Raw genomic sequence first — 27,557 nt, 5'->3', positions numbered from 1 at the left:
GGCGACGTATAAACCACCCCAAATAGACGCTGTTATTTCCCTACCTCTGCACCAAATATTAACCAATCATGTAATTGAAACAGCGCCGTATGTTGTGTATAAATATGTTGTTTCGTCACTATTAAATCAGAGTTAACCTTGTGTCTGTGGTCCTCGTTACTGGTCATATCATATGAGGTTACACTCTCACGGAGCTCTAAGGGGTCTTCACACTGAGGTCAAATAAGGTAATTAATAGATGAGGAAATCGATACATCGGCGCATGATCGATTTTCCTTCACTATCATTGCAGTTGCACCATCAAAACTTGCACCAACAACCCCATTAATAGTGTAGGTGGAGGTTATATGAGTGTACAAATCAATTCAGCGACGCTACCAGAACACGTATGTAAGATGGACCATTTTCATCGATATGAATAGCCAGCTCCCAGCCCACTTCCATGCTGTATCTCAGTCACAGCCGCTCCTGTGTATAAACTGTTTGGGACGCGTGGGAATGTTTAGGCATTTTACAGTCCCTGACCCTGTGCACAGCGCCATGGCGTGCCGCCTGGAATCAGGCCCACTGTGCGACCGGTGTGGAGGGCAACACCAGAGCGCCCCCCGGGACCCCAGGCCCGGCAAGGTGAGCAATCTAGTTTGCGCGATGTGAGCGGGAGTCGTGTGCCGGGGTACGTGCCCTGTGGGCGCAGGAGTCACCCCGCCGCCACCGCAATCTAGTGCCCGGTAATAAGGGCTGTTGGCCAGCGGTGTGAGGTGGATCAACGGGCGGCACGGCTCTACTCTGCTATCCGGTCACTCTCATAGCCAGCGCCGTCGGGTTTCTCCTCCCCCTGCCTGTCATCCAGAGGCGGAGCCCCGCGCCTCTCTCCTCCCCTCCGTGTGTCCGTGGCTGGCCGGATGGCTGTCCTACTACAGGCCGGGGATCTGGCCGGGTCTACGCGGCTTCTGTATACCTTTTCCACGGCCGCCGGTAAGAGCCGCACGCTGGGGGCAGTGTGTGTGCGGGGCGGCTGTGCGGCGGGAGCGAGCCCCGGGCTGCAGCCGTCATAGCTGTGCGCATTTGTCATGGGGTGTGTAGGGTGTGCCAGTGTGTGCCCGGGCGTGCTGCGTGTCCCCTGCCGGTGTGGGTGGGAGCAGAGGCCGGGGGCACCCGGTGCAGTGTGTGTGCAGGAGGGAGCTGCCCGCGGGCTGGGGGCTATCAGTAGTGGCGCAGGGGGCTGCCAGGTAGGTGATGGGCAGGGTGAGTAGGTGTGTGTCTTGCTGCTACGCTTCTGTATGTGCAGGTGTCCTCCTGCCACACTGCTGTGTGTGTGTCCTCCTGCCACACTGCTGTGTGTGACTGCCGGTATCAGTGTAACAGATAGTGTAGTGGCATGAGATTGACATGTGGGGTTAGTGATATGTCCTTTATACAGGACTATTCTGCCCATTTCCTGCCAGTCCTGAGTATGTCCTTTATTGAGGAACTTAGTAATATAAATATTAATATGTGTATACTTGTGTTCCCCCTTTTTTTGCCGGCATTTGTAAAGCTGTTCTTATTATCAGAAGCTGCCATTTTTAATAGCAAGTTGTTGTTTTTTATGTAGCTCAATTTCTTTAACATTTGACTTGATAAATGGCTGATAAGTGCTCCTTATCTTATTTTTTTTTCATATCTCTTTTCACTTGTGTGGATTACTTGTTATGGCTGCATATTGATTTTATGGAATAGTTATTTATTATGTTATGGTATCTGTCTCTGATTCTAAGGACTAAAGGGGTGTGCACTCGGCACAATCTGAACAGGTGATTATGAATAGATGGTCAAAATCTCCTAGAAGTTTAGCCAGAATCGCTCCGTGTGTACACTGTGGGCTATAGCGATTTTCACAGGGGGCAGGAGACTGGAAAGTGGTTCACTCGGCTTGTAAAACAGCCTGATGGATGGCGACGGCCGCTGATGATGCGGGAGTTCGCTGCGCATCAACGCTGATTGCCTAGCCATACATCCTTCCAGATTTTGAGCTGAAAGTAACTCAAATCACCAAAAGTAGCTATGCCTGCTATGGGGTAGATTTTTGAAGCAGTGATAAGGGCGAAGAAGTGATAAAGTGCCTGGTACTTTATCACTGGCCAATCAGCTTTTAACTGTACCTTTTTAAACCCAGCCTGTACCTTAATAGTCAGGAGTGGATTGGCCGGTGATAAAGTACCAGGCACTTTTATCACTTCTCCTCATACACTGCTTCATACATCTTCATACACCTATGTGCCAAACTTAAGTCCCATGCACACTAGATGATATTGGTTTCCTGCCAAACTCCCAGTGAACAATACATTGCTTATACACTAAATTATATTGTTCATTGACCTCATGGTAGGGATGGCCATCGATACATCCCCATTGATGGTTACCATCAGTGGCGTAACTATTATTAAATCTCCCCCCCCCCCGCCGCACAGTTTGGCAGCGCCCCCGCCGCACAGTTTAGCAGCGCCCCCACCCCCCGTTTATACCTCCGCTGGTACCTGCCGCTGTGCTGCATCAGTCCCGGCCGGGTCTCCCTGCTCTCCCGGCTCCTGCTAATGAAAACTGACACTTAGAACATGGCTGCCCCCGTACAGCAGACCGTTTTTAAGGATGGTAGAGGAGGCCTGCGCCTCCTCTAGCATCCTCAAAAACGGTCTGCAGTATGGGCGCAGCCATGTTCTAAGTGTCAGTTTTCAATGCAGGAGCAGGGAGACCCCGGCCGGGACCGCAGACTGATGCGGCACAGTGGCAGGTACCGGCGGCATTAAGTGGAGGCAGCGTGTAACAATAGCACCGCAGCCCCCCCCCCCGGAGCCCTCACTTACTAAGCGCCTCCCCGCCACCGCGGGGGCTGCGGGGCTCTAGTTACGCCACTGGTTACCATTAATGGTTTTTAAGGCAGGGACCCTGGATGGCTATAAACCTGTCACCAGCTATCGCTTAGCCGTGCATGCGCAGGGAAATGGGACGGACCGCCCTGCCGGGAGATGCGCAGTATAAACTTTCCAAGATATCAATCTAGGTACAGTAAATAGTGTTCATTCTAGCGCCCGCTATCTTTGAAAGCCCATACAGTTCCTCTTCCCTGCCTGGGGTGTCGCTGTCTGCTGTTGTGCTTCTAGCATAGTGTGGTCTGTATATCAGCACTGATATGCAAACCAGACCTGTGCTAGAAACACCAACTGCATGGGTTTTTAAAGATAGCGGGTGCTAGAATGAACATTAGGTAAAGTTTTCTAATGCGCATGCGCGAACCTCTTGCACCACTGCCGGGCGAATCCACTGAAAATTAGGACACCAACGAGAGGAGAGGGAAACTGTATGTGACCGTTACTTAGACTGATGCTGACAGAGAGGGGTTTGGGGTCCTGGACAGGGCAGGGTGGGGCATTTAATGAATACATTAGCTGAGCGACAGCCACTGACTCTGACGCTCAGCTGCGTATATGGCCACAGCTCAGCACAGACATGTCACGTGGCCGATCATACAACTGCGCTGCCGCTGACCACCCACACAGTGGTGCATCATCATCGCTGGCTGAAGAAGCCGCGGCGCAAACTGCAGTGAGAACGTACGATGAGTGGTAGTAGGGCAGGAGATGGACTGAGTCCGGGTGCCGGACGCGTTCCCGACAGTCGTTTACCCGACGTCGGGATCCCGACTGTCAAAATGCAGACAGCCGGGTGCCCGACGGCCACCCGCTATTTTCCCTCATGGGGGTCCACGACCCCCAGAGAGGGAGAATAGAACAAGTGGCTCCCGTAGCGAGCCCGCAAGGGGCTTTTTTGCGCTCGCCATACTGTCTGAGTACGTGCAGTCGGGCTAATGACTGTCGGGATCCCGACTGTCTGAGCCCCATACCACACCCCTGAGTCCGTCTCCAGTAGCAGGGGGGAAAAAAATTCCATTTGGATGCTGTCCATCGATGGCATAAGACTATTCGACCCTCGCCTATCTATGCCCAAAACATCGAGCACTAGGTCCCATCAATCAATGTTTTGGGAACATCGATGGCCATCCCTATGTCATGGTGGTTAAATTTAAAGTTTAGTTGGTGCAACTGAACTGATGGTGGCGTATCATACGGTATTATAGGTGAAAATGCAGTTACTGTATTAACCTGCAGAGAAGATTGATCTGCATGTACAGAGGGTGGGGCGGGAATGTTTATCGTTAACAAAATCGAGCGACCATGCCAAGCAATATTATAAACAGTATTGGACAGACAAGATGAGTTACTGTATATCTTATGAAATATCCATTAGCATGTATGGGCCTTTGGGCTGGGTACATACTAGAATGATTATATTGTATGTTTGAGCGATGAACAATAGATCAGTAGCAGGTTGGTGGGTGTGTACCAATATATTTGTGAACAACAGCACTCACAGACTCATTGCGCAAGGCTCTGTAGTACAGACATTGCCAATGTATTGGCATGAATGGCTGTGTGTGCGGCCAACCCGTTGACAGCATATACACTGGCTGTAGGGGCAGACATCGTGGGGTGGGTGAGTTGATTTTTATTAAATTGTGCCCCAATTTATTCCCTGTTTCTTTTTGTTTTTAATCATTTCAAGGAAATATTAGTAAATTACCGCCTCTGCTGTAAGGCATTTCTATGAAGCCTGACAACCTTATTGGTAAAGGCTTTTTCATATTTGTGCTGTTTTTTTTTTTTTTTTAACTAAAAACAGGATGAAATTGTTATTACAACACTGTTTACGTTTTTCCACTACAGTATGTTTAATTGTTTTCGGTCTGGTAACCTGTTTTAAGGTGTGTACACACGGAAGGATATGCCGTGAGATGCGAGTCCCGATACGATCAGACTCGCATAGCACGGCATGCATGCAGAGGGACAATTTGGACTATATAGTGCAGATCTGCACTATATAGTCTTGCCTGCCCTCTCTATTTCACTGCCGATTTGCGCTCACACGGGAGCACGCCTCGGCAGCGCATCGGGCTCGCAAGCCCTAAAAAAGCATGCGATATGGCTTCCGATGTTCATTATATCGGCGACATCGGAAGCATGTCGGATATTAATCACCAGGCGATAGTGATGCTTAAGGCCACGCATAACTAACGCCCATACACACTGAGCGATGTAGGGACATTTTCTAAGCGATCTAGTGAGATTGCTTAGAAAAGGCCCTTAAATCGCCCCATGTGTAGGCTTCATTAGAATAGACCTTTCACAGGGTCATGGAGTATCGGGTTAACTCCCCCAAATGTACAGTATTGCTGCAGCAGCACTGCTGTCGGTTAGGTGACGTGCCATGGAATTGATATAAAGCAGCGTCTGGCAAAAGTGGGACTCCACTATATCCTCAATCTTGCCATTGCACTGCAGCCATTAGCTGTATGCTGCGAGCAGCGACTCACCCGGTAAAGTGAGTTATATCACTCTGCCAGCTTGGCTTCAGTCTATGACGCAGCACGTCGCCTTACTGACAGCAGCGATACATATGGGAGAAGCATGACCCTGTCAAAGGTCTATTGTAATAGTGCAGCGCACAACTCTGTCGCCATATATTACAAGTGTGGAATTCAGTCCATTAAAGGGGATCTGTCCATATTAAAAGGACTTGTATGTATCTATATATATATATATATATATATATATATATATATATATATATATATATATATATATATATATATATATATATATATATATATATATATATATATATATATATATGTATATATGTTCTGGTGACAATTTTCACCAATATTCATATTTTTGTTTTTTATTAATTTTTTAATGAAGCTTTGATCCACCTCTAAACATTTCCTATTTATATTTTTATATTGTGTTAGTTGTGTGTTTAATAAATGATGTTATTGTAAGATTAAAGGTTGTGTACTTTTATGGAATACAGCAGGGGGCAGGGATTCGCAGGGTGGAGTCAGAATCAGAATAACCCCCTATGTCTCATATTATTAGAAAAAAAAATATAGGAGCTATTTTAGTACCTTGCTGTTGGCCAGTGGACCAGTCCAGTCTGGCAATCAGCAGGTCCTGCAGCAGAAAAAGACAGCGCGTCTGGCAGAGGAACAGGCAGGGAGTCCAGCAGGGTGGCTGTGTGTGTCCCATAGTGAGGGGGGGGGGGGGGGGGGGGGGCATCCAGCAGAGTGGGCGGGGAGCTGATCTGGCTTGTTACATGGCCACCTGCTCCATGTACACTACGGGCAGCAGGAAGGTCAAGCGTATTACGCCATGACGTTGTGAACCTCTGCGACATGGGTCACATGACGTCCACCCGCTGCCCACAGTGGAAGTCTTTCTGCTGCTCCCTCCAGCTTGCCACCTCCGCGTTGGGTCAGTCATCCGCTACTAGAGGAATGCCACTGACTTCCCGGGCTGGCGGTATTTGGCGTTGTCTCTTTATATCTACTTTAAATAAAGTGCGCTGGGAATGGTGCATATATTTATATACTGGATATACATTTCTCTGCTTGTAAATGATCATGTAGTGCACAATAAAGCTGGGTACACATTAGGTGGTCTCTTTCTTGAGCTATATTGTTAACTATTTTCTATGAAACTCTGGACAAACTGTAGCATAATATTGTTAAGCATCATATATTATAATGTTAAATATTATATACTAGGTCATTCATCGCGCCTAGGGATGCCAATCCCGGGGCATTTTTTCAATCCCGGGATCCGGGATTGAAAAACGCTCAATCCCGGGATCCCGGGATTGGCATCCCCAGCAAAAAAAACCCCATTTTTAGCATAGTACCCACCCCGGCCGACCCGCACATCTACTTACATTAGGGTGCGGGCGGGCGGCCGGGAGTGGGTTTGGAGGTGCACAGTGCCTCCCGGCAAGTGCACCTCCATAGAAGACGGCAGGCGGGCGGCGGAGACGAGGCTGGCAGGCGGAGGCGGGCAGAGTCAGGCCGGCGTGCTGTCGGGAGGCGGGCAGGCGGAGGCAGGCCGGCGGTCACTGGTGACGTGTGGCCTGCGCAGCGTGACCTCTACTGTCACGCTACGCAGGCCGCACGCCGGGTCAGGCTACGGGAACAGCCGGGCAGCGTCTGAGATAGTGCTCAGACGCTGCCCGGCATTAGACTGCGCATGCGCAGTCTAATCCCGAAATCCCGGGATTGGATTCTCCAATCCCGGGATTGAAATCCCGGACTTTTTTAGGCCAAATCCCGGGATCCCGCCGATCCCGATCCCGGGATTGGCCACACTAATCGCGCCCTACGGGAGCTCTTCACACCGTCGTAAGGGGCTGCACCCCCTTAATTTGTGAGCTTTTGTATTGTGAGAAATATGGTTAGAATTGTATGAAAAATGCCTTTATTGCAACTTGAGTTATAGGTGAAATGTGTCAAATAGAGAGAATATGATTTGGAAGGGGGTGTGTATTGTTTTGTTTAATTAAAAAGCGGTTACAGAGTACATTGATAGTGTGGATGGTACAATGACATTTGTGGATGTGGGGTGGTGTGCGTGCGTGTTGTTTAGGTGTGTGTGTGTGTGTGCAATAGTATAGTAGGGTGTTTTTGAGTCAGCGGCTCCCCACTGGCGGAGGTCATGACACAGGAAAACAGGAAGCTGGCTAGTGATAGGGGTGTGTGGGCATACGGGGGACTAAAGAGGGTGGGGGACACTTTGCAGCTTCTGCCAGTGGGTGAGGGTCCAGCGTGGCAGCACAGGAGTACAAGACGATGGCCCCGAGTCAGTGTCTCCTCCTACTGGGTGGGAGTTAGGGTGCATGAGAGCAGGAGGCTGGGCTATGAGGCATGATAGGGGTATGTGGGCATCACAGCGTCAGCGACTCCCCAGTGGTGGAAGTTACGGTTCAGGAGAGCAGGAAATTCCAGGGGGGGAATTGCAGGAAGTGGGATCCGTGAATCGCGGTAGGTGGGGGGAGGGCCGTGAATTAAGGGGGGGTCGTCGCGGGGGTCCGCGATTTGCCGGAGCGGGGGGGTGTGTTGTGGGGGTCCATGAATTGCGGGAGGGGGGGCACGAATCACTGGAGGAGGGGTTTGCGGGGGTACGCGAATCACGGAAGGGGGGCGCGGGGTTGCTGGGAATCGGGGGGTGTGTGTGAATAGCAAGAGGGGGGCTGTGAATCGCGGGAGGGGGGGTCGTGGGGGTCCGCGAATTGCGGGAGGGGGGGTTTGTGGGGGTCCGTGAATCGCGGGGGACGTGGGGGGGGGTGTGCCGTGAATCGCAGGAGGGGGTGTCGCAGGGGCACAAAGTGCCGGGATTTCGACCGCCGTGATTTCAACTGCATCCCCATTTATCCTTGCAGAGATGTGGTAGTAAATATCCTCAGCATACACTTGGGCAGTATTCAATGTCCTTTTGCGGGCTTGTCACAGCTCGCAGGTCAGTATTCAACTGACTCCCCAGCACATACCATTTTCACCTTGCTGGGTTTTTACAGTGATGTGGAAATTGCGTGTGTGGTCGCCAAAACAGCGAGGCTCGCGGCTAAACACAGCGGGTTTCCTGCATTAGCCACTAGCCTCGCTGTTTGAGGTAATCCCCCCGTCCTCTGACGGCAAGGATTCCCCCAGAACATTGAATACGGTGAGCGGCAGGACGAGGGTCGCTTGTTTCCGGCAATCCTGGCCGCATTGAATACGGCTCGTGGATTGTGTCTGTTTACTACTGGTAGGGAACTGTATGTCAGGAAGCATCTGTTGAGATGGGACAAAGGAGCTCTCAAACTGCACCCCTTCCAGTGAGAGGCATTCAGAATGAGGAAATTTAACATTTTGTATTCAATAAAATACATTGATTTTGGCTTATTAAATAAAGATTAATAATGACTAAACAATAAATACATCTTTAACGTGGACTCATTTACAAAACCACTACTTGTGACAATGTAGTTTATCAATTCACTAGGGATAAGTAATTTTGCTGAATCTTGAAAAGATTCAGTGGTGTCATTTATTTGTAGTGAATTAATATGGTGTGTCTTTTATGAATATTGATTGGCTCCTAAAATGGCTGTGTTCTAAAGCTGTATGTTGTGACGGACTTTCAGTTATCAAAAATGTGATTAAAATATGTAATTAAACTTTGAGGCACCCACCCTTAATTTACTTAGTGATGGCAAGGATTATCCATACTGTCCATGTGATTAATACAAATTAGTCATTAGTGTCATATTTGACACTTCAATAACCGCTCAGTTTATTATGCTTGTGTGTGTATATTATGTGTCTTTCTCCTATCTTAATTACATTTTTGGGTGATGGAATTAGGGCAGAAGACAGTGCTTTATTTTACAATCTTACAATTTAGTTTCTTCTAAAAGCCTGGTTGCATTATGTCTGTTTGCAGTTTATTTGTCTCCAATGTACATATATGAAATGGTAGATGTGAGGCCATACAGATTTGCATCAGTGAGGAACTACAGATAAGTAGCAAGGGACAGCAACAATTTGGTCTGTTTGCTTATTAACAAGACAGCTGATTGATTGGACAACTGATGTATCACATGTATCCACAACCCAGAACGACAAACCAAATGCTGTATTCGTGGAAGCTAAAGTAAATATTAGCAAATTTCAAATGACCAAATTATTTTTCACAGTTATTTGTGCTGTTTCCATATCAAAGGTCTAATACCAGTGTACTTATAGTAACAATAAAACTTTGTAGTAATTCTTACAGATAATTTTCTATGAAGGGCAGTTAAACATTTAGGGCCTATGTACACTTAATCTGGAAAGTGGGGGTGATTCTGGTTGACCCTCAAACTTGTGAAATTCGCAGCTCAGCGGGTCATCTAAATGCTGCCCGCAAGAATGTCCGCCCCCCCTCGCACACAGATTTTCCCGCACGCATGCAAATGGAGGTTTAGCATCCACTCACAGCCTGGTGTGAGCGCCCTATGCGGGAAGCGGGCAGGCAGCCCCCCCCCCCCCAATAAATAATAATAAAAAAGGAACTAAGAAATCCCATGTACACAAGTATTCACAGCCTTTGCCATAAAGTTCAAAATTGAACTCCGGTGCATTCTGTTTCCACTGGTCATTCTTGAGATGCTCCTACAGCTTAATTGGTGTCCATCTGTGGTAAATTCAGTTGATTGGACATGATTTAAAAAGGTACACATCTGTCTTTATAAGGTCCCACACTTGACAGTGCATGTCAGAACACAAATCAAGCATGAAGTCAAAGGAATTGTCTGTAGACCGCTGAGACAGGATTGCCTCTAGGCCGATATCTGGGGAAGGGTACAGAAAAATATCTGCTGCTTTGAAGGTCCCAATGAGCACAGTGGCCTCCATCATCCATAAATGGAAGAAGTTCTGAACCACCAGTCCCTTCCTAGAGCTGGCGACCATCTAAACTGAGCGATCGGGGGGAAGGGACCTAGTCAGGGAGGTGACTAAAAACCAATGGTCACTCGGTCAGAGCAACAGCATTACTCTGTGAATAGAGGAGAACCTTCCAGAAGGACAACCATCTCTGCAGCAATCCACAAATCAGGCCTGTATGGTAGAGTGCCAGATGGAAGCCACTCCGTAGTAAAACGCACATGGCAGCCCTCCTGGAGTTTGCCAACATGCACCTGAAGGACTCTCAGACCACGAGAAATAAAATTCTCTGGTCTAATGAGACAAAGATTGAACTCTGTGGCGTGAATGCCATGCATCCTGTTTAGAGGAAACCAGGCACTACTCATCACCAGGTCATGCTTCCCTACACTGAAGCATGGTGGTGGCAGCTTCATGCTGATAAAGGGAAAGATGAATGCAGCAACATACAGTCATCCTCGATGAAAACCTGCTCCAGAGCACTCTTGACCTCAGACTGGGGCAACTGTTCATCTTTCAGCGGGACAACGACCCTATAGATATCAAAGGGGTGGCTTCAGGACAACTCTGTGAATGTCCTTGAGTGGCCCAGCCAAAGCCCAGACTTAAATTCGATTGAACATCTCTGGAGAGATCTGAAAATGGTTGTGCACCGATGCTTCCAATCCAACCTGATTGAGCTTGAGAGGTGCTGCAAAGAGGAATGGGCAAAACTGCCCAAAGATAGGTGTGCCTAGCTGTAATTGCTATCCAAGTGTGTATGAACAAAGTATTGAGCAAAAGCTGTGAATAGTTATTGAAGTGATTTCTTTTTTATTTTTAATACATTTGCAAAAATCTTCAAATTTTTTTTTCATGTTGTCATTATTGGGTATTGTGGGTAGAATTTTGAGGGAACTAAATGCATTTATTCCATTTTGGAATAAGGCTGTAACGTATCAGAATGTGAAGCACTGTGAACACTTTCTGGATGCACTGTATTAACCGTTTTTCCCATACAATTATGGAAAAACTGAAGTTTCTGCATAATTTTATAGTTTGTGGCTATATGAGCATAATGCAGATTTCACAGAAATCTTGCAGAATAAATTGCTGCCCCCATTATTAACAATGGGGACTACGACTGGTAAGCTTTTCAGAGTTTCTCCACATTACTTTGTACCATCTTGAGATGGTTTAAACTCATTTTAGCCTATGGAGGCATGGTAGCTGGAGGGAGACATTTTGATTCCCCTCCCGCAGCCTCTGTGCAATGACCGCTCCAATCAGGGATACTGGCAATGTGTGCCCAGAGGATATGCTGGGAAAGTAACTTGCAGGGACAGCGGTTATCACTACAACTGTTTCACTATGTCCATTAAAAATGTAAATATCCACTGCAATACAGAGTGTTTAACCCCTTCAGTGGCAATCCCGAGAATTTTCCGGACTGTGCCTCAGTGCCCAGTCTGGCAAGCCCGGAAAATTCTCGGGGTTGCCGCGGTTTACAGCCGGGCAGCGCTGCTGAGTTCAATCACTGAACTCAGGCAGCTTCGCACTGCCCGGCTCCCTCCCCTCTGCGGCGCCTCCCCCTCCCCTCCGGGTTTAGTATTTAAGTCCCCGGCGCTGGCTTATGACAAGCCGGCTGCCGGGGACAGGGACGCGGCGTGGGAGGCGCAGGTCCGAGGAGCCACTGATTGACAGTGCAGCGGCGCTGCCCGGACCCAGGGAGGTAGTGGTGTTTTTTTTTTTTTAAAGGAAGCACTCCCCATAAAAATCTCGCCCAGTGGGGAGCGCTCCCCCCAAAAAAACCCCACCACTGAAGGGGTTAATAATGCATAAGGAGTGGGGCATCTTTCTTTGATACAGCAGAATATTACATCTCTCTTTACTGTATATTGGCTATATTCAATATATGCCAATTATTGAGCACTGCGTTCATTATTTAAGAACTAAGCAAGCTATCCTTATGTTTGGTATGCTTTCACGTATGGAGCTACTGTAGCTTGCTGTAACTAAAACACATGTACAGTATGTATTTCTTTTGTAACTTATCAGTGTTCTGAAGCATAAGAAAAATGTAATGTATGCACTTATGAAAGCAAAGCTAATCACTACAAATTATTTGCAGTAGGTTTATACCACGTTACATTATGCTTTTTATTATGAACCCATGAAATGTTATAATTAAGTGTAATTTTAATTTCATATTAACTTTGGCAGATTGTGAAGTGAAGCTAGATTGTGTGTGCGCAAAAACAATATAATTGTGGCATACTTGTAATTGCATTTATCAATATTATATGACATTGTTCTGGCCACATTACAAAATTATGTCAATGTTGGTGTTGGTCTCCAGTGGGGAAAACCTGTTCTTTTATTTGCAAATCATACATGCAGGTGGCTTGTAATTTCCGGCAAATCTAGATGTGTGCAGGAAAAATAATAAGCATCTGGGGGTTTAAAGTAGATAAACAGTGACTGCGACTCTAGAGAATAAGCAAAGGCTTATGTGGTTTGTGCAGAGCTGGTGTGTATCACGGCTAAGTTGGTTCTCGCTCGCACACAAGTTGTGAAAAAATGCATGAAGTATTCTTTAGACATTTTTGTATAGTTTTAGGGTATTATTCTGGTCCACGAACCCCCCCCCCCCCCCCCCCCCCGCAATGTGTGTCCCCACGCACAGGCTGCGGATGGACCTACTAACAAGTTCTGCTGATTTCCTACTGTGTGATAGGTATAGCAAATGTTTAGTATGGTTTTCACTGTTAGAATGTGTCTTCTCAGAATGCAAAGTGAGCACACGATAAATCTTCCCTCATTTAAGGAAGTACAGAAGTGTAGTATACCTTTTTTCTATTTTGTTGTTATTCTAGGTCATTGTATTTAACAGGACACACATTCTCTCCAACATCCTTCCACCTCTGTCCTGTGCTTTAGGATCATGCCCTCTTAACACCAGCTGGTTTCAGACTGTAGGATTTATTTACGAAGTGATGGTTTTTGTAAACAGCCGCTTCCTGGAGGCCTGGAGGTAAAATGTAAAACTATACTCAAACAGCGTAAAGTTCGCAGGGTTTCACAATGGCGGAGTGCAAAAGCTGTGATATCGTATATAAAGCACTATGAATACCGTATAAACTCGAGTATAAGCCGACCCGAATATAAGCCGAGGCACCTAATTTTACAACAAAAAAACTGGGAAAACGTATTGACTCAAGTGGGCCCCTTACTCTAGTATAAGCCGAGGGGGGGCTTTTTCAGCATAAAAATTTTTCTGAAAAAGTAGGCTTATACTCGAGTATATATGGTATATCATTTCTGCTGTGTGAAACCTTCAATTGTTTCAAATAAATGAAGTTAGCAAAATTCATACACTTGTATAATGATAGCAAAAACTTTTGATAATGGAAATAAAAGCAAAGCGATACTGGGATTTTTGAAGTTAAACAAAATACTAAGATTGAGGAGGGTATTCAGTCTTCCGCCGCTATTCCCGATGGTGGAAGACCCTATTCAATGCTGTCTTCCTGGACAGCATTAAACAGGGATCTCGACAGAACATGCCCAACTTTACAAGCAGTCGGGCACGTTCTGCCGGGAATTGTGGAGGTCGCGGTCTCGAGATGCGGACTGAAATCTTCGATCTGCGGCCGGGAGCGCAGTTCAGCAAGTGTGACATTAAATCCCGCCTGCCGATTCAGCGTCGAGCTGGCCGAGAAAAGGACAGGGTCATGGCTGTCAGGCCAGCCCGACAATTGTGACCCTACAGTACATTGCATACCCCCCATAGTATTCATTCTAGCACCCTGCACCTTTTCAATACCCGTGTAGTTCCATTTTCCTGCCTGTGTTCATTGCATATGTTGACTATAGCAACATTCTATGTGAAATGGAACTCCCATGTTAGAAAATTTTCCCCAGTACCTCACAGCTCTTAAGGTACACACACACACACTGGAAGTTTTTGCCCAGCGTGTATGGTGGGAGAGGATGAGGAAAATCGTTGGGATGACAAACGCACTGCATAAACATTGAGCATTATTTTCCAGTTTTGGTGATATTCCCCCGAGGTGGACGGCTTCCTGCTATGGAAATCACTCCACCGCTCATCTGGTAGTAAAAGCGGCCAGTCCAGCAATGATGTGGGATTGCTCATCGGTGTCCTGTACACACTGGGCGGTTTTTGTGCTAAAAGCAGCTCTGACGAGTAAATTGAGCTGCTTTCAGCTCAAAGTTGCCCAGTGTGTATGGGCCTTTACTGGCTGCCTGACAGTCTTCAGTTACCACCTCAATGGTCAAACAGTCTTTCCAGATTCTCACCTCCTCATAGCAACTAACTCTGGGTAACTATTTTTACAGGGGCTTTAGGTTGTGTCTACACATTGCATTTTGATGGGCCTGTTTGGCAGGAAGGTGCCTGCATATTTAAATCTTTGGCTGCATCTAAACATTGCATTTTAGCAGGATGCGGTAGAACAGAAGCTGTTTAGCAGGACGCTTACTCAAGAGTACAGATGGAGCCCTCCTCATTTAGCCCTTTAATAGGATTAAGTGAGTAATAGGATTACTCTGATAATCCCCTACTGTATTGTTCTATGTATTGTATTGCTGCTGGATAGCCATGGTGAGCCACGATCTAAAGGCCCCCATACACTAGGGCGACTTGTCCTTAGGACAAGTCGCCCCCGACTTCCCCCTGAGCTTCCCCGGCTGCTCCCCGGGGGAGCTTGATTAGATTGGCACTTGATGTGCCATTTTTTACATGTGATAAATCGTCTCGATTTATCACATGTAAAAAACCCGGGGAGCAGGGGGGGGGCTGCTGGTGGGAGCAGGGGGGCTGGGGACGCTGCGGGGGACACAGACGCTGCGGGGGACACAGACGGCATAGAGCCGGGCAGAGGGAGCCGGGAGCTGTCAGTGCTAGAAAAAAAGCCTACTGTATACAATGAATGGGCAGCCTGTGATTGGCTGAGCGCTCTCTCAGCCAATTGCTGACTCGCTGAGTGAGCGCTCAGCCAATCACAGGCCGCCCATTCATTGTTTGGGCTTTTTTTTTTTTATTCAGTGCTGAAAGCTCCCGGCTCCCTCCGCCCGGCTCTATGCCGCCTGTGTCCCTCGCAGCGTCCCCAGCCCCCCCTGCTCCCTCCACCGCCGCACCGCCCCACTAGGTCCCAAGTCGGGTGGTCGGACGTGCAGCAGGTCCGACCACCCGACGCAGATCCGATGCGCACGGGACCGCGCATCGGATCTGAGGGGACATCAAAACTAGCCGATTTCGGTCCGATCCGACTGATCTGGCCTAAATCTGACCAAAATCGGCTAGTGTATGGGGGCCTTTAGGAACAAAGTTGAGAGGGGCTCCAACTGTATATATACACAAGACTGCTGCATCCTGCTAAAACGCAATGTGGAGATGCAGCTTTAGCCTGAGAACAGAACAGTGAAATAAAAAATCTGTAAAGGAAGAATAAAACACATTATATATAGCATTATAAGTCTTTTTGTATTTGAATTATTCAAACATACAAAATAGTTAAAGTAATAAGTTTTTAAAGTGGACTGATTTCTAAAAATGAAGTCGGTTTAACCCCTTCCCGACATTGCCTTTTATGCTAATTTTTTTTTTTTTTTTCCTCCTTGCGTTCAAATAAGCGTAACTTTTTTAATTTTCCGGCTATATAGACACATGAGGGCTTTTTTTTTGCGGGACAAGTTGTACTTGTACTTGTAATGGTACCATTTACTATACCGTATAATATTCTGGGGAATCAGGAAATAATTCAATGTGGGGTAAAAAAAAATAAAAACGCCATTCCACAATTTTGCGCTGGTTACGGTTTTTTGGAGTTCATAGTTCGTTTAAAATGATGGGTTATCTTTATTCTATGGGTCGTTACAATTCTGGTGATACCAAACTTATATAGTTTTCGTTATGTTTTACCACTAAAAAAAAAAATCGCAACTTTTACGGTTTTTCTAATTTGCGTTGCGTCGCCATGTTCTGCGGCTTATAACTTTTTTATTTTTCCACCTACGGACCTGGGTGAGGGCTCATTTTTTGCGGGCTGAAGTGTACTTTTTAATTAATTTAATTATGGGATATGGGCGACTTTCTGATCTCTTTTAGTTATTTTTTTTTGGGTACGCGATGCGACCAAAAAACGTAGTTTTGGCGTTTGGAATTATTTTCCGTTTACGCCTTTAACCGTGCGGGATAACTAATGTTATATTTTAATAGATCGGACTTTTAAGAACGCGGCGATACCAAATATGTTTATTTTTTTTATTTTTTATTTATTTTTATTTGTGAAATGGGGAAAGGATTTGAACTTTTAATATTTTTTTATTTATTTTTTATTTTTAAACTTTATTTTTTTTACTTTTACTACAAGCCCCCCTAGTGTACTTGACCACTAGGGGGCGCGATCGCCTGTACTAGGTTCAGCCATAGAGCTCTATGGCTGAATGTAGTGATTTTATGCACTTCCTATTACATCCTGCCTGAGGCAGGATATAATAGGTATGCATACACGGCCAGCACAGGGGTCTACATTAGACCCCTGGCTACCATGGCAACCGATCGGCACCCTCCGATCTCGCTGCGGGGGGCCCCGATCGGCGCCGGAGGGGGGCGCCCCCCCTCCGATCAGCTATTTAAGCACTGCGGTCGCTTTGCCCGCGGTGCTTAAAGGGTTAAACGGCCACGATCGGCGAACTCGCCGCTCGTGGCCGTGAGAGCAGGGACCTGGCTGTAATATACAGCCATTACCTGCTCTCTTTCAAGCCAGCTCACTCCGTGAGCTGGCTTGATTCCCCCTCAACCGACATATGACGTAAATGTACGTCATATGTCGGGAAGGGGTTAAAAGAGAAAGTTTTATGCTGCTCATGCAGGTGGTCTGCTGACTGTTTTAGATTATTTCAAGATTACCTTTTCGGGAATATACGGTATTTAATTGAAGTAAGCTTTATGTGAGCACACCGCTTTTAATGACTTGATCTACTGGGTGACCCATAGAAGTTACTACAAACGACTACGGATCTAAGGAATTCCATCACCGACCCCCAAGAACTTACCTATTGAACATACTACACTATATTCCTCTTTCTCTTATTTTCCCACTATACACAGCGAGGGACAATACAGAAAAAGGAACAAAAAAAAATCCTTGGTACTTGTTTCCTAGCACGTCGCCCATCGCATACCTTAATTAGTGGTATGCTATGGGACCCGATTTTCGGGTCCTAAGAGCCACACTGTACAATTTTAATATCGTATCGCATGCCATTACAATGGCATGCAATGCGATTTTATAATTGTACAGGCACCCTGATGGATGATTACTATGTTAAATGCCTCCCCATTGTTAACGCCACCCCCACTATCAACACAAACCCGAAGCGTGTCCCCCCGCTGGTAAAAGATCCATTCAACTGGATACAGATTGTGATCGGATTGTATGCAGATTGTGTACTCCAACAGATCATACGATCTCACGATAATAATGATTCTTGTGTGTACAGATGGAGCTGGTCCCATCTTTGCAGGGGATGGCAGAAGATTCGCCAGCTGCCAGCCGCCAAATCTGTATTTTTGTCCCTGGGCTTTTTAAGTTCAAAGTAAGGAAGGGATTGGAGGGGAGAAACTTGTATGCACACAGGTTAACCTATTATTGCGATCTCCTCAACCTTCAATAGATGAGCGTACCCCAGATGAAATCGAACAAAGAGATTTAATGGTCATTGAACCCCCCCCCCCCCCAGAAATCATACTTTCTTGATCTTGGCTTGTAGTCAACAAGAAAAGTCACGATCTGTTCGGATTCTCCCATTGGATGGTGTATAATGGTGCTCACTGTAGTTAGTAATATTTATATGCTGTCATAAGCTTACTCCTCTAAATGAATGCATTTGTGATCAAATATGCATGCAGTGTCACAAAAGAAGGAACATCTGCCATACTAAATGTTTGAAGCTGTGCTTCTGACCCTAGTAGACTTCAGTGGAACATTGTGCTCCATTTCATTACCTTTAAATAGAATAATATTACCACTTCATTTACATTTTTTTTTTATTGTCCTTTATTAAACACTTAATTTATAATAAAATGTTGGTACCAGCTTATCATTAGTGTGATCGCATTGTCAAGTCAATGAATAGGTAATTGTGAAGCTTCACGTTTTAAACTACAGTTCCGTATTATAGAATTACCACAGCAAAAAGTGCACAATACTTACAAGCATGTCTATACATCATTCCATATTTCAACCATCCATCATTCCATAGTACAACCATCAGCTGTTCTGATGGTATGTAAATATAACGAAAGCTAAGAGACGTATGTTTGTGTTTCATGTGTTGTGTGATTTATTTATACAACATAAAAGCATTTTGTGTTCACACATGGTTCCTGTCCTCAAGAGCTTATTGGTGCTGGTTTTTGGTAAGCACCTGGTTCTGGCGAAACGGTCAGGGCTTAAACTGCTTGTGAAGTGCCAAAAAGAGGTTTTGTTGAGCAGTCCCCCCCCCCGACGCATTTCGCTGAGTTAATCAGCTTTTTCAAGGTGAAAAGGCTAATTAACTCAGCGAAACGCGTCGGAAAACCAGGTGCTCACCAAAAATCAGCACCAGCCCATTTCTGGCAGTATCGATCACCTGCAATCCTGCTATTAAGGACACCAACTACTAAGAAGCTCCACCAAGGTTCTTGATATTCCTCCAGCGGTGTATAAAGAATTTTTTCTTCAAAAACCATCTCCGCACAATAGTGAGGACCACGGACCCATACTTGGAAAAAATCCCAACATAGGCCAGTATTCAGTGCCTCTGATTCTCCATATTTTCTGGGAATCAGGCAATTTGCCGGGTTTACAGCGAATTTTCTCTCAGAAAAAACAATTCGCCCTATTCAATGGTCACAATTCGCTGCAAATGAAGAATGAATGTCTGGCGATTCTCTGTTTGTGATTCTCCGGGATTCGCCAGTGGTTTTCAATGGGGTTTTTAGTGGAATTCGCCGAGAGTGTATTCAATGCTGAAGTGGAGAATTGCTTTCTCCAGTGATTTTCCCCCGGATTCTCCATTTTACATTCGTCATCTTTTTTTGGTGAACTGGAATGTGTTCTTTAAAAATAAAGCGTTTTTTATTTTGGTGTCAAAAAATCAGATTTTTTTTTCTGTGAAGGGGCATGCTATTTTTTTTTTTTTTTTGCTTGCAGCACATGAATATGTTTTAAATTATTATTTTTTTTTTTAAACAATATTTAAAAAAAAATATTTTTACACATTCACCAGCAGGGGGCCGAGCCGGGAGCCGCTCATTAATATTCATATATTCACTGCACACTCGTCCCGATCATTCCATATGCACGATCGGGACCAGCGTGTAGCAGCTCCCTAGCACAGCCCCCTGCCAGCTCTGGGGGGCTCTCCCTGTGTCCCCCACAGCCCTCCTTCACCCCCACAGTGTCCTGCGCAGGCAGGGAGGCTTCCATCTCCCTGCCTGCAGCCTTCCCCCAGCTCCCCGGTGGCATTCGCCGGGGGGGGGGGTAAAAGTCGCCGCCAGGGGCAGAGAGCCCATGGCGAGTTGAATAGGGCGGACAGGAGGCTGCCCAGCAAATCTCCCTACAGGGAGAATTGGGGCGAAAGTGCAGCGAATCCTACACAGGATTCGCTGCCTCCCCCCAGTACAACCATTGAATACCTGCCATAGTGGTGAGACTGTGACTTTATTGCATGAACTGCCTAAATTCCCATCTGCCTTGATAAGGAAAAGTGCATAAATACCATCAGTGACCAATAGAGGGCATAATCAATTGTTTTTAATACATTATATATTTTTATTATATGTTTTTTTAAATGTCATTGAATAAATGTATCATTAGTTAAATCCCTATGTGTTCTTTTCAATGGCGAAGCCTATACATTTATTGTATTTTCCTATATAAAGGTGCACACCGTGTGATATGAGCTACCGATTTTGACTATATGGTCCATATGGGTAGAAAACTCTGTACATATTGCACCATGTGTATACAGCTTGTGATGCCAATGCACACCACCGAGAGATCGGCATCGCAAGAAGGTCAATTTTGTGCATGCAGGTCAATTTTGATTAAATTGTGTACAATCTAATATTCTATCATAGCCCAAATCCTACATTGTCAAAATCTCACTGTGTATAGTCAAAATCTGTGTTGTTTTTTTTTTTTTTTGGGGGGGGGGGGGGGGGGTCTTGGGAGTTCAAGAGATATTGCATAGCCAAAATCTCACCATGTGTATGTACCTTTTCAGGGTCCTATTTGCTGGTCTGGCCAGATTCTGGTGATATAGCAGCTAAATTTAAGTTTTAGGGCCAGAACAACTGGATACCTCACCCTAGTGGATGGGGGCCTTAAGGAAGGGGCAGATGTATTAATAATTGTGGAACGGACATGTTTATTAAAACTTTGTATTGCGGTATATATTTTTAATGTTGTTGAAAATATGGTACTTGTTTCCTAGCACGGCGCCACAGATTTTAATTGTATTGATCGGGGCCGCAAAAATCGCGTCCATCGCATGCCAACCAAACCGCATGCGATGCGATCGACCCGATTTTTACATTGGACAAAAGCCCCCAAACCCCCAATATTGATAGCAACCCCCCCCCCCCCCCAATGGGTGAAACGGCCATCCATTGTCGCCACCCCACTATTGATGCCAACCCGAAGCGTGGCGAGCCCGCGAGAGGCGGCGGTACGCGTCCTACGACCTTTTCATACCCCCACTATCAAATCAACTCTGATGTTAGGGAATAACCCTCTTGGTGTGACACTCTGGGATCAATTCAGTTAGAAGTGATTCCCCTTGTGAGACGGGATTTCTATTTCACATGAGATGTTGCTATGAGCATTCAGTTAGAATCTACTTATTTATTTAGCACCTTTCTAGAAACTAATAGATAGTATCTGATTGGTTGCCCAACATCCCATGTGAAATAGAACTTTCCCCCAGTGTGTCTATATGCTGCACTTACGATACTGTAGGGCTGCATACAAAAGTCTGGGGTGAGATTGGACCATGAGGGGTGGTGATTGTGGGTTTCCATGCCATTACAATGTTGGTTTTTTTGTGTGTTATTGAATTGGCTTATCTGAGTGCACCATAATGCAGCAGCTGTAGGTATACTTTCCTTTACTGGATTCCTGCACATTGACTCCAGCACTAAACTCTATATAATAATGGAGACAGTGCGTGTCTGTCTTGGCAGCCACTTAAGAGAATCACAAAAAACAAGGCTAGCTTGCTAATCTGCTGATGCTGCTAGACATGCAGCATTCAGGTCCGTGGAGTCCCCAGATGTAATACAAACATGTCAGTCTATCAATGCTGCATTAACTGCTACATCCAGGGCCATTTTGTCACAAGTTGTATGACAAACCCACCAGTCAGCAAATGCTGTACAAACTGCACCCTTGAAAGCCTTTAGAATGTAAGTTCTCACTAGCAGGACCCTCTCTCCTCATGTGCTTTTATGAGAATATATCTCTGCCACTTCTATACTTGTATCCGTGTCCGCTGCTGCAGCTGCATTTTATTTACCATGTACTAGTCCTAATTAGCATTTGTACTGTAAATCACTATATATATATTATTTTTTTTGCTCATCTTTGTATTGTCAGGCGCTGCGGAACACTTGTAGCGCAATCTAAATAAACGATAATACAGGTTGAGTATCCCTTATCCAAAATGCTCGGGACCAGAAGAATTTTGGATATAGGATTATTTTGTATTTTGGAATATTTTATATTTGAAAGAATTATCTTGTGGTATCTTGCATTTATGAAATACACACAAATATATTTTATTTGTGCATAAAACAAGGTTTTAAAAAGTGAAACAAAGTTTGTGTATAATCTCAGACACTGAATTTGAATGCCAAGCAATCATGTCCTTGCCCATATTTAGCCCCAGTTATACATTATTTCCCCAGTTGTGCCAGTTACAGATGTAGCCAGTAGGTTTTTTGCAAAAAATAAAAAAGAAAAGTATATTTTGGAGACTATGGTTTCGGAATAATTTGTATAAGGTATACTCAACCTGTAATAATAATGGAATATCCTGCAGAAGAACAAATTTGACTAATGTTGTAAGAACTGCAGTTATCAAATTAAACCCATGGCAAGTCTTTAAACATGCTGCATTTCCTTATGCTGCAAATATCCACTATGGAATGCACCCTAAGATAAAGATTTGGAACATGTCCAGGCAATGCATGCACTGGCACCAAGTATGTGTTGCTGCGGGGGCAAGGTGAAACCCACCACTCTTGGTTGTAGTTCTGTAGGTCTCTTGTTGCTGGAACACGCAATAAATCAAGTGATTTTCTGAGACATTCAAACATCTAACTATAACTCCTTATGATTCCTGCAGACTTGAGGAAAGTTCTGAAAACCACACAAGAACTGCAATTTCGGGTTTATCCAAACATTAAATCAGCACGTCAAAGATCACAAATAACTCTGTGAGGGTGCAATTCTTGCATTAATGATTTAAATAGTAAGCAAAATCAATGACCCAACAATGCAGTAACTACAGAGTGAATTTGTCAAAAATAGTCGAAATGACATTGTCACTGACCCAAACAAAGCTCTGCATTATCCAATTGAGTCTCTGAACTGGCAGGAACCACAGTGCATTCCTCTGTACAAATTATTTTTGAAAGCCAGTGCACCAATCATGCTGCATAGAAAACTGGATGCTCCAAAGCTTTTGCAATGGTACAAGGGATCCGATACGTAATCCCGGCGGTCGGGATCCCGGCGGTCGGAATCCCGACCGCCGAAATCCCGACATGGGGGGGACGTGAATCGCCTCCCCTTGCGGGCTCGCTGCGCTCGCCACGCAGCGGGCCCGGTGCCTCGCTACGCTCGGCACGCTATTTTATTCTCCCTCTATGGGTGTCGTGGACACCCACGGAGGGAGAAAGTTGCGGGATTTCGGCGGTCGGGATTCCAGTGTCGGGATTCTGTACGCCGGGATCCCGACCGCCGGCAAATTGACCGCATCCCGGTACAAGACTTTGCATAAATACTGTCAAAGCCCATGCCGTTGAAGCCACTATCATGACATAATGTGATAACGGAGAGGCTGTGTCCATTCTACATATCCCTTTTATACCATACAGACAGACGTGTAATTTGAATAAAAATAATTCAAATTTTCAGCCTGGCTCTTTTTTTTTTTTTTTTTTTGTAAGTTTTTACAATGACTATCAGTACAGCCCAAGGTCAATCTTTGAAGGTGCCAATATTGACCTGCAAACTCCTTGCTTTTTCATAGTTAAGTAGTTGTATGTGGCATGTTCAAGTGTGAGGGATTCAACATCATTTTTAATATGGCTACTAATGGAAAAACTAAATAAAAAATAAAAAAATACTTGAGGTAACCGTGACTACATAATCCATAGAAATAGCTAGACAGGTCCTTTGCCAGCTAAATCCATGTTAGTAAACTGGAGTCATTTTGAGGATCAATGGAATAGGGTTATAGGCAAGGACAAAAAAAAGCAATGCTGTGCGGCTAGGATGCATGTGCGATTTAACTTGATATGACACTTGTATATTGTGTGTGGCTGCGGCTGTATCTGCATAAGAAATGGAACTTTACAATGTCTTCCATTTTTTTAATAAGATGCATTCAATGGAAAAAGGGGCAATAAAGACACCCAGTGCTGCCGAGTCGGGCCATGACATGGGGCCTTATTCTGGTTCACTCTCTCAGATGCAAATTCCTTCTCAAATGAACAAAACCATGTGCACTGCAGGTGGGGCAGATATAACATGTGCAGATATAATTAGATTTGGGTGGGGTTTTTCTTTAAAGTGAGATCTATATTGCAGTGTAGAAATAACGCAGTCAGTATTTTCCCTGCACAGAAACTATATACTATAACTCACCCAAATCTAATTCTATCTACACGTTACATCTGCCTCCCTGCAGTGCACATGTTTTGTCCATTTGAGAAGGAATTTGCCTCTGAGAGGGAACCAGAATAATGGCCATGGTGCAGGTATAAAGGCTGTATGAAAAGGAGGCTAGAGGTACAGGGACACCTCTTTAGTCGCATTGCATTCTGACTAAGACACATTTGCAGCAAAAAGACACCCAGTGGTAGAAGATAGTCACGTGACCTGCCGTGTCAAGAGGGACTTTCTGGCGTGACTGCAGCAAAGAAGTATGATGACATATCTAACAGAATAATTCACTGCTTAGGTTTTAGAAAGATAACAGTGCCCACATTTAAGAATAGAATCATCTGACTTTCAAACTGACTCGCTCTAACATTAGTCCCACACATTATGCATTTGTGGAAACATGCCACGTGAATTTTTTTGAAGAAATGCAACCAAGTGCCGGTTATAAAATCATATGAAAGTCACAGACTGGCATAAGAATTGTGCAGACTTTCATGCTTTTATGGAGAACTGGAATATGGAGTGTTTTATAAACCAAATGATAAATGCTCTGGCTGTAATGCTCTATTTTTTTTCCCAGGTACAATCCCTCTACATCCTGCAAACAAACTTTGGTTCTGCAATATGCTATTGCTTTTCACTTCTATCGCCACTCTTACATCAATCGTGGCAAGAAAACAAATGAGTAATGTGTATAAATGGTCTACAGAACCACATGCCCGGCAATCCCCCTAGACAGATTCTTGTGCACCGCTATAATACTTCCTGCTTCGCCTCATTAGCGAGGCGAAGCATGAGGGGAGATCGACAAGATGTATTAACATCTTGTCCGCCAAAGCGGGGGGAGCGCTAACTCACCCCTCCGCTGATGTCCCCTCCTGGAGATAGCGCATCAGTTTACACTGATGCGCTGTCTCCTGTCCCCCGGCCGGCTGCACTGCGCATGTGCGGGATCTCGCTGCTCACGTGAGATCCCCAGAGCAGCCCTGACCTAAAAGCTGGGACAACGCTGTTACTGCTGTTTAGGTAGGGCTTCGCCAGCCTGCTGCTGGCGAAGCCAAAAGCAGCAGCGGGCAGAACGGTCAGCGATATGGACAGGGGCGCATTACTGCACGCTGGTGCCGTCATACATGGGGGGAGAAGCGGTATAGTGCACATAACGTGCGCTGTTACCCCTTCTTGACATAACGACCCTTCATACATCTGCCCCATTGGCCTTTATTCAGATCTGATTGCAGTACAAATGTGTTTGGAAAATGTGCAAAACCATGTGCACTGCAGGTGGGGCAGATTTAACATGTGCAGAGAGAGTTAGATTTGTGTGAGTTATTTTGTTTCTGTGCAGGGTAAATACTGGCTGCATTATTTTACACTGCAATTTAGATTTCAGTTTCAACACACCCCACCCAAATTTAACTCTATCTGCACTTTACATCTGCCCCACCTGCAGTGCACATGGTTTTTCCCATTTTCCAACCAAATTTGTACTGCAATCAGATCTGAATAATGGCCATTGTGCAGCCTTGTTGTCATACCATGACAACTTACAGTACTACATGATGTGTTATGACTATATGTGTGCTGAGGACGACATCTGGCAGCCCCTCTATAGAGAGCGTCCCAATAAAGAGAGAGCGTGTTATCTAAGTACCCTCCTTGTGGGAACCAGGCCAATGGTAAAAAAAACAGCCCCTTCCAGGTAGCGGTCATGAATAAGGTTTATACCTCCTGTTAGAATAGTTATGGGCTTGTTGTTTTTTTTTTTTTTTTACCAAAAGCTTAGGGCAGGCATTCCCAACCACGGTCCTCAAGGCACACCAACAGTGCAGGTTTTAGTGATATTTAGGCTTCAGCACAGTTGGATTAATCAGAATCCCTCAGATACTAATTAAGTCACCTGTGCCCAAGCCTGGATATCTAGAAAACCTGCACTGTTGGTGTGCCTTGAGGACCGTGGTTGGGAATGCCTGGCTTAGGGCATGAAGTCTGATTTACCTAAAATTATCGGTAATGATTTTATAAAAAATCAGACTTGCTTTGGAGGTGCCTGGAAAAAGACATTGAGTTCTATAGAAATCAACACATCCCATTTACAACTGAATAAAAAGACCCCACGGCTTCAGGAAAAGGATTGCATATCCTACCCTCAATTACCCCACCCTCAATTACCCCATAGATCTTGTTTTAGCAACTTGTTATAAAAAACTTTTAAGTGGGAGTTCTATTACATAATTTTGCAAATGACTGTACTGGGGATACGGTCAGGATGCCTCAGTTAGAATGCAGGCATCAATATACTAAACAAACACTGGGAGTGTTAGTTATTGTATCCCAGCAGCAGTTCGTTATTGTATACCACCTGAGGTATTGCCTTTTTCTTGCTGTAAGCAACCCCAAATCTATTCCTGTGCAACATGTGCTTGTATAGCCTAGCACAGTGGTTCCCAAACTTTTTGAATCATGGCACCCTACAGTGTCAGAATATTTTTCACGGCACCCCTAGGCCAAAAGTTTGTTACTGAAAATTAAAAAAAAATATGTATTAAATTAAATAAGTTGTTACGTTTTATCCTTAGGTCCAGTTATGTGGTGAGGAACATGATTCATTTCTGTTTACCCACATATTTTATAATTGGAAGCCACAATCAATGACCATAAATAATTTGAAATGGTTCTAGACCACCAAATTGAGGCACCCCTGCAAGTGCTCCGAGGCACCCCAGCAAGCCTAGGCGCACAGTTTGGGAACCACTGGCCTGGCACATAACAGTAGATTATTTTCACAAACACTTTGATACTCTATTGCTTACTTGCAAGTAACAATGGATCATTTTCTAATAGTGTAGTTCACTGATTTTACCTTCATTTTCAGTATAATAATTTGCAGTCCTGCAACACTCGTAATTTCTACAGTACAGTTAAAGTTTCTGGGCTAGTTTCACAGCCTGCCTTGCCTTGACAGCTGCATAGATTATAATAATTGTGTTGGCAAATTGAGCGCTCCTGGCTCAGTCAGAGAAGCTTTAAATAGTTTTCCAATCTTATTTTTTTTTTCTTTTTGTGGTCTATCATATATTCCTAATTGAACTGCTATGTCTGGAAATCACCTGCCTTTATGTTTATACGTTCTGTGCATTCTTACACTGACTGTAGACATGATAGTCGCCAGATTAAACAATTCTTCATAGCCAGTGCTCCAGCATCAACTATTAGATAATGAGGCCTAGTTAGTACATTTGTCCTAGTCTGGCAGAATCACCCTCATCAGTGAATTATTGCAATTGCCT

General features: G+C 45.1%; 1 protein-coding gene across 5 annotated transcripts in view; it reads left to right on the top strand.

The window, feature by feature from the left end:
- The first annotated feature begins 494 nt into the window (after window positions 1–494).
- The window catches only part of FAM135A (family with sequence similarity 135 member A), a 120,555-nt gene continuing 93,492 nt past the window's right edge, over window positions 495–27,557 (top strand). For 2 of the 5 annotated variants that reach the window (XM_083177258.1, XM_083177261.1), the window contains exon 1: window positions 751–975. The gene's annotated coding sequence lies outside the window, so the exon portion shown is untranslated. Of the gene's footprint in view, window positions 628–749; window positions 976–1,136; window positions 1,230–27,557 lie in introns of those variants that run through there. The other 3 variants (XM_083177257.1, XM_083177255.1, XM_083177256.1) reach the window with 3 other exon arrangements.

This window comes from Crinia signifera, chromosome 3, assembly GCF_055691185.1.
Source record: "Crinia signifera chromosome 3, ASM5569118v1, whole genome shotgun sequence".
NCBI classification, from domain to species: Eukaryota; Metazoa; Chordata; class Amphibia; order Anura; family Myobatrachidae; genus Crinia; species Crinia signifera.
This window is presented reverse-complemented; position numbering and strand designations above follow the sequence as displayed.